We start from the raw sequence: 6,866 nt of genomic DNA, 5'->3' as shown, positions 1-6,866 counted from the left end.
TCTTCAGCCATCAAGATTTGATGATAACCTTTTGCTAAGTCCAATGTACTGAAATATTGAGCCCTACCAAGTTTGTCTAATATTGAGTCCATGAGAGGTAACGGATATTTGTCTGGTATTGTTACATGATTTAATCGACGATAGTCTACACATAATCTATATTTTTGTACTCCTGAATTATCTATTTTCTTTGGCACCATGCATTTAGGTGAGCTGTATTTACTTCTGCTTTTTCTTATTATGCCGTTTCTTTCCATTTCTAAAATTTGTTTTCGAATTTCTTCTTCATATTTTGGAGAACACCTGTAAATTTTTGAATTGATCGGTTGGTCCGTTATTGTTCTTATATTGTGTACCACTGTATTTGTATTTGTCAATTGGTCGCCTTCTTTATATTATAACTTGTTAAATCTTTTGTTTAGATTGGTAATAATTTCCTTTTTCTAAATTTAAATCTGTTAAATTAAAGCTTTCAATTTCATTTACTTCCAAAACACATGCCTCTTCAGGATGCTTGGAATGGAATGGAATTTCAGCATCATTTATCAGTTTAATTGTTTTCTTCTTGAAATCAATAAATTGCACGTTTCTTTGGATGAAGTCCATACCCAATAGAAAATCATATGATTTATCCAGGGGTAAAGCCACCCATCTTGAACGAACTTGTGGAGAATATTGAAATTCTCTTGGTGCTTCTGTCATAACTAAGTAATTATTAGTTTCAAACATTGCATTAATTGTATGAATTGTTTTTGAATATTTTTCAATTATTTTGTAAAAATTTTCCTGCACTCTATTTGTGTTTAATATACTAATTGTGGATCAGTATCTAACAAAAAGTAAATTTACAATCTTCAATTGTTCCTTCTATTAAAATTTTTCTTTCATCCGAGGCTACTGGGTAAAAAATCTTTAGGGATTTCACTTGTTGTACTTTTATTATCCTCATCAATTATATTATCAACACTCATTGCCTCTGGGGATTCTGTCTAACATTTTGACTTTCATTTTTATTGTAATTATTATTTGGATATTGATGTGGATTATTGTTAGTATTCTGATTTTGTTGATTATTGTTATAGTTATGATTGTATTGTGGATTAGTATTGTTATTCCTATTTTGTTGTTGATTGTTATATTGTCTCCTAGTATTTTGACTTTTGGAAAATTGCCATTATTATTGTTGTTTTATTATTATTATTGTTGTTATTGTTATTATTATTGTTGTTATTATTATTATTTCTTTGATCAATATTGTTACCTGAGTCATTCTCGGTATTTTTACGAATTAACAATCTTTGATTTAAATTTCCAAAATTTAGACCGATATATTTAGCAATTTCGTTTCTAACCATTTGCACTGTTGTTAATGGCATTAGCGAGACTGCCATGGAGCCTGCAGCTAATTCTTTTATTCGTTGAATTAATAGTGAACTTAATATATTAACTAAGCTTTCATTATTTTCAAATACAGCAAAGTCTGTTATTTCTTCCACTATGTACCTTACCTTAATATCTAAATCTTTAATAGATGTCACTCTGAGATTGTTGATCTTCCTAGTCAAACCTATTTGGTCCATTCTTAGGCGGTAATGATGTCGCAATTTCTCCTTACATTCCTCCCACGTTGTCGGTGTGTTGATGGTGAGAACTGTTCTTGCCTGTCCTTGAATCTTCGTGTTGAATATAACGCTGAAAACCTGATCCGCATCATCTGCATATTCCTGCATAATCTGGTCCACTGAAGCAATGAATCCATGGAGAGTACCATCCTGTCCAGTAAATGTTGGAAGATATCGAGTTTCCTTTTCAATCTGGTTTCTAGCTCTTGTTTTTGAGTTCACATTTGGTAGTTGCATTTGTTGAACAACAATTTGAGTGAGAGCCTGCATGCAATGCTGCATTTCGTTTATATTTTCGTTTTCCATTTTAAAGTTTATATATTTTTTTATCTTTGATTGTTAAATTGCCACTGGATTGTTTAGTTTTTAGTTTAGTTGCACAATTATGACTTTGTCCCTTTTATGCCACTATTGTTTTACACTTTTCACTTTTGGCGATAATTGTTATGCCTTTTCAGCTAAGTTCAAATATCACTTCTTAGTGTGTGTTTTGTTTTTGTTTTAACTTTTTCACTTTCGATAACACTTGTTATGCCTTTTCAGCTAGTTCAAATGTTACTTCTTAGTGTGTTATTAATTTATCCGTCCGTTCAGACCGGCTGCGCCAGTTATATATATTTGACATATATATAAGTTGTATTTCAATGCTACAATGAAAGTATCAACGTGTATTTCCTAGACCGAGAGGTCCGGGTAAACCGCTGAACCACTTTCATGCTTGGGATTGTGAACTGAAACTGTTCACATGAACTTGGAATTCCCAGTAAGTGTGAGTCATTAACTCGCATTGATTACGTCCCTGCCCTTTGTGCACACCGCCCGTCGCTACTACCGATTGAATTATTTAGTGAGGTCTCCGGACGTGATCACTGTGACGCCTTGTGTGTTGCGGTTGTTTCGCAAAAGTTGACCGAACTTGATTATTTAGAGGAAGTAAAAGTCGTAACAAGGTTTCCGTAGGTGAACCTGCGGAAGGATCATTATTGTTTTAATGCATCTAACCGTTAATAAATTAAATTTGTTTTTCTCTTTTAGGGAATTGCAATATTTAATAAATTATGTAACTAATAAATATAAATATTTTATTCAATCATATGAGATACAATTATGCAACATATAATAATTTAAATTAGCTAAAAACCGTTTGTCATGTATTATTATTATTATATACTGTATTAAGAGTGTTTTATGTGTTTTGGATAAAATAAAAACTGCGTGTATATGTACCATAATATACATGCGTTGCAAAATGTATTGTGCATATTCCAGTGCGCATACATTGGTTCGCAACACCTAAAGAAAAACAATGTTGTACCTGTTTGCAGGTTAACGCTTTACATATGTTGATCATAATAAATAAATTTAGCTAAAATATACTTGTCATATATCTTATTATTATCGATTATGTAAAACTAAGACATTTCGCAACATTTATTTAGGTATAAAAAAAAAAATTTTATTGAAGGAATTGATATATGCCAGTAAAATGGTGTATTTTTAATTTCTTTCAATAAAAATATTCTTGACGTAATGAAATAAAAAAAATTGTATCACTCTAAGCGGTGGATCACTCGGCTCATGGGTCGATGAAGAACGCAGCAAACTGTGCGTCATCGTGTGAACTGCAGGACACATGAACATCGACATTTTGAACGCATATCGCAGTCCATGCTGTTATGTACTTTAATTAATTTTTAGTGCTGCTTGGACTACATATGGTTGAGGGTTGTAAGACTATGCTAAATAAGTTGTTTAAAATTTTTCGGAATTTTAAGCACATTGTATATTATTGGATAATATAAGTGTGAATCTAAAAGTTCTCGCTTAAGATATTCATAATATGAATTAATAAATGAAAATACTAAAACTCTGTTGCATGAGAAATTTGAAGAATTATATGTTCTTTATTCATTTCAAATAATATTGAGGAATGTCTAGCATAAAATATATTATTTTATAAACTAGAATTGCCTCTTATTAACGAATATGGTATAAAGAATAATTTTGTGAATATTATGGACCTTCAAGAAAAAATAGTATATTTCAAAATAGGCAGAGAATTGTCTATAAGTGTAATTAAACAACCTCAACTCATATGGGACTACCCCCTGAATTTAAGCATATTAATTAGGGGAGGAAAAGAAACTAACAAGGATTTTCTTAGTAGCGGCGAGCGAAAAGAAATCAGTTCAGCACTAAGTCACTTTGTCTATATGGCAAATGTGAGATGCAGTGTATGGAACGTCAATATTCTAGTATGAGAAATTAACGATTTAAGTCCTTCTTAAATGAGGCCATTTACCCATAGAGGGTGCCAGGCCCGTATAACGTTAATGATTATTAGATGATGTTTCCAAAGAGTCGTGTTGCTTGATAGTGCAGCACTAAGTGGGTGGTAAACTCCATCTAAAACTAAATATAACCATGAGACCGATAGTAAACAAGTACCGTGAGGGAAAGTTGAAAAGAACTCTGAATAGAGAGTTAAATAGTACGTGAAACTGCTTAGAGGTTAAGCCCGATGAACCTGAATATCCGTTATGGAAAATTCATCATTAGAATTGTAATATTTAATCAATATTATAACGATAGTGTGCATTTTTCCATATAAGGACATTGTAATCTATTAGCATGTATGGAATTTATCAAACAATTTTGATAAGAGTTTATTTAAATTAGAGTGCTTGCATTTTAACATAAAATAAATTTCAAAAATTTGATAAAGTGCTGATAGATTATATGAGTACAGTGCGTTAATTTTTCGGAATTATATAATGGCATGATTATCATTGATTTTATGTTTATTATAAGCACTTGTATGATTAACAATGCGAAAGATTCAGGATACCTTCGGGACCCGTCTTGAAACACGGACCAAGGAGTCTAACATATGTGCAAGTTATTGGGATATAAACCTAATAGCGTAATTAACTTGACTATTATTGGGATTAGTTTTTTAACTATTTATAGTTGATTAACGCAATCCCGGGGCGTTCTATATAGTTATGTATAATAATATTTATATTATTTATGCCTCTAACTGGAACGTACCTTGAGCATATATGCTGTGACCCGAAAGATGGTGAACTATACTTGATCAGGTTGAAGTCAGGGGAAACCCTGATGGAAGACCGAAACAGTTCTGACGTGCAAATCGATTGTCAGAATTGAGTATAGGGGCGAAAGACCAATCGAACCATCTAGTAGCTGGTTCCTTCCGAAGTTTCCCTCAGGATAGCTGGTGCATTTAACTGTTGTATAAAATAATCTTATCTGGTAAAGCGAATGATTAGAGGCCTTAGGGTCGAAACGATCTTAACCTATTCTCAAACTTTAAATGGGTAAGAACCTTAACTTTCTTGATATGAAGTTTAAGGTTATGATATAATGTGCCCAGTGGGCCACTTTTGGTAAGCAGAACTGGCGCTGTGGGATGAACCAAACGTAATGTTACGGTGCCCAAATTAACAACTCATTCAGAAACCATGAAAGGCGTTGGTTGCTTAAAACAGCAGGACGGTGATCATGGAAGTCGAAATCCGCTAAGGAGTGTGTAACAACTCACCTGCCGAAGCAACTAGCCCTTAAAATGGATGGCGCTTAAGTTGTATACCTATACATTACCGCTAAAGTAGATGATTTATATTACTTGTAATATAAATTTTGAAACTTTAGTGAGTAGGAAGGTACAATGGTGTGCTTAGAAGTGTTTGGCGTAAGCCTGCATGGAGCCGTCATTGGTACAGATCTTGGTGGTAGTAGCAAATAATCGAATGAGACCTTGGAGGACTGAAGTGGAGAAGGGTTTCGTGTGAACAGTGGTTGATCACGAGTTAGTCGGTCCTAAGTTCAAGGCGAAAGCCGAAAATTTTCAAGTAAAAAAGTAACTAAAATTTATATTTTGTCATAATTAAAAAACTTGAATAATTTTGAACGAAAGGGAATACGGTTCCAATTCCGTAACCTGTTGAGTATCCGTTTGTTATTAAATATGGGCCTCGTGCTCATCCTGGCAACAGGAACGACCATAAAGAAGCCGTCGAGAGATATCGGAAGAGTTTTCTTTTCTGTTTTATAGCCGTACTACCATGGAAGTCTTTCGCAGAGAGATATGGTAGATGGGCTAGAAGAGCATGACATATACTGTTGTGTCGATATTTTCTCCTCGGACCTTGAAAATTTATGGTGGGGACACGCAAACTTCTCAACAGGCCGTACCAATATCCGCAGCTGGTCTCCAAGGTGAAGAGTCTCTAGTCGATAGAATAATGTAGGTAAGGGAAGTCGGCAAATTAGATCCGTAACTTCGGGATAAGGATTGGCTCTGAAGATTGAGATAGTCGGGCTTGATTGGGAAACAATAACATGGTTTATGTGCTCGTTCTGGGTAAATAGAGTTTCTATCATTTATGGTAGTTTCTTGTTCCCCGGATAGTTTAGTTACGTAGCCAATTGTGGAACTTTCTTGCTAAAATTTTTAAGAATACTAGTTGGGCAACCAGCTAGTTCTTTTAAATTATAACGATTATCAATTAACAATCAATTCAGAACTGGCACGGACTTGGGGAATCCGACTGTCTAATTAAAACAAAGCATTGTGATGGCCCTAGCGGGTGTTGACACAATGTGATTTCTGCCCAGTGCTCTGAATGTCAAAGTGAAGAAATTCAAGTAAGCGCGGGTCAACGGCGGGAGTAACTATGACTCTCTTAAGGTAGCCAAATGCCTCGTCATCTAATTAGTGACGCGCATGAATGGATTAACGAGATTCCTACTGTCCCTATCTACTCAGTTGCGAACGAACTTCCGAAGTGAGCAGACGTGCGTCCCGTGCGCTCCGTACGAAAATCGCGTAACACGATAAAAACAGTGCCGACAAAGACGGAATTTAGTGTGTCCCGTGCGGGAACCTAAACGCAATAATTTGGATAGAAAATAGTGACAGTGACACTTAGATTTTCCGAGAAATTTAATTTCTTTTGTGGAAAATTAATACCACGTGCGTGAAAAGTTCTAGTTCTAGTTCTAGTTCTAGTTCTAGTCCTAGTTCTTTCAGTGAATAGCAATAAAAGAAGAAGAAGAAAATAAGAAAGTTGAGAAAAGCTCACAGTTTTTGTCACGGACAAAAGCTTGTTAATTTGGACCTTACACTGAGTACACTGCTTGCCACAAGTGTACTGGTTGCACTGCTTGGGTTTTACTGCTTGCAGTATTTCTTCTGCGGTTGTTGTGATGAACAATAAA

At 34.5% G+C, this 6,866-nt stretch overlaps 1 non-coding gene and 1 pseudogene across 1 annotated transcript; both read left to right on the top strand.

Annotated features, from left to right (window-relative positions):
• Positions 1-3,173: 3,173 nt before the first annotated feature.
• On the top strand, positions 3,174-3,351 carry LOC132797504 (5.8S ribosomal RNA). The gene has a single exon (XR_009633683.1). It is a non-coding gene; the product is annotated as a 5.8S ribosomal RNA (ribosomal RNA).
• Positions 3,352-3,703: 352 nt separating this feature from the next.
• LOC132797505 (large subunit ribosomal RNA) lies at positions 3,704-6,463 on the top strand (annotated as a pseudogene).
• Positions 6,464-6,866: the final 403 nt, after the last annotated feature.

This window comes from Drosophila nasuta, unplaced genomic scaffold (genome assembly GCF_023558535.2).
Source record: "Drosophila nasuta strain 15112-1781.00 unplaced genomic scaffold, ASM2355853v1 ctg121_pilon, whole genome shotgun sequence".
NCBI classification, from domain to species: Eukaryota; Metazoa; Arthropoda; class Insecta; order Diptera; family Drosophilidae; genus Drosophila; species Drosophila nasuta.
This window is presented reverse-complemented; position numbering and strand designations above follow the sequence as displayed.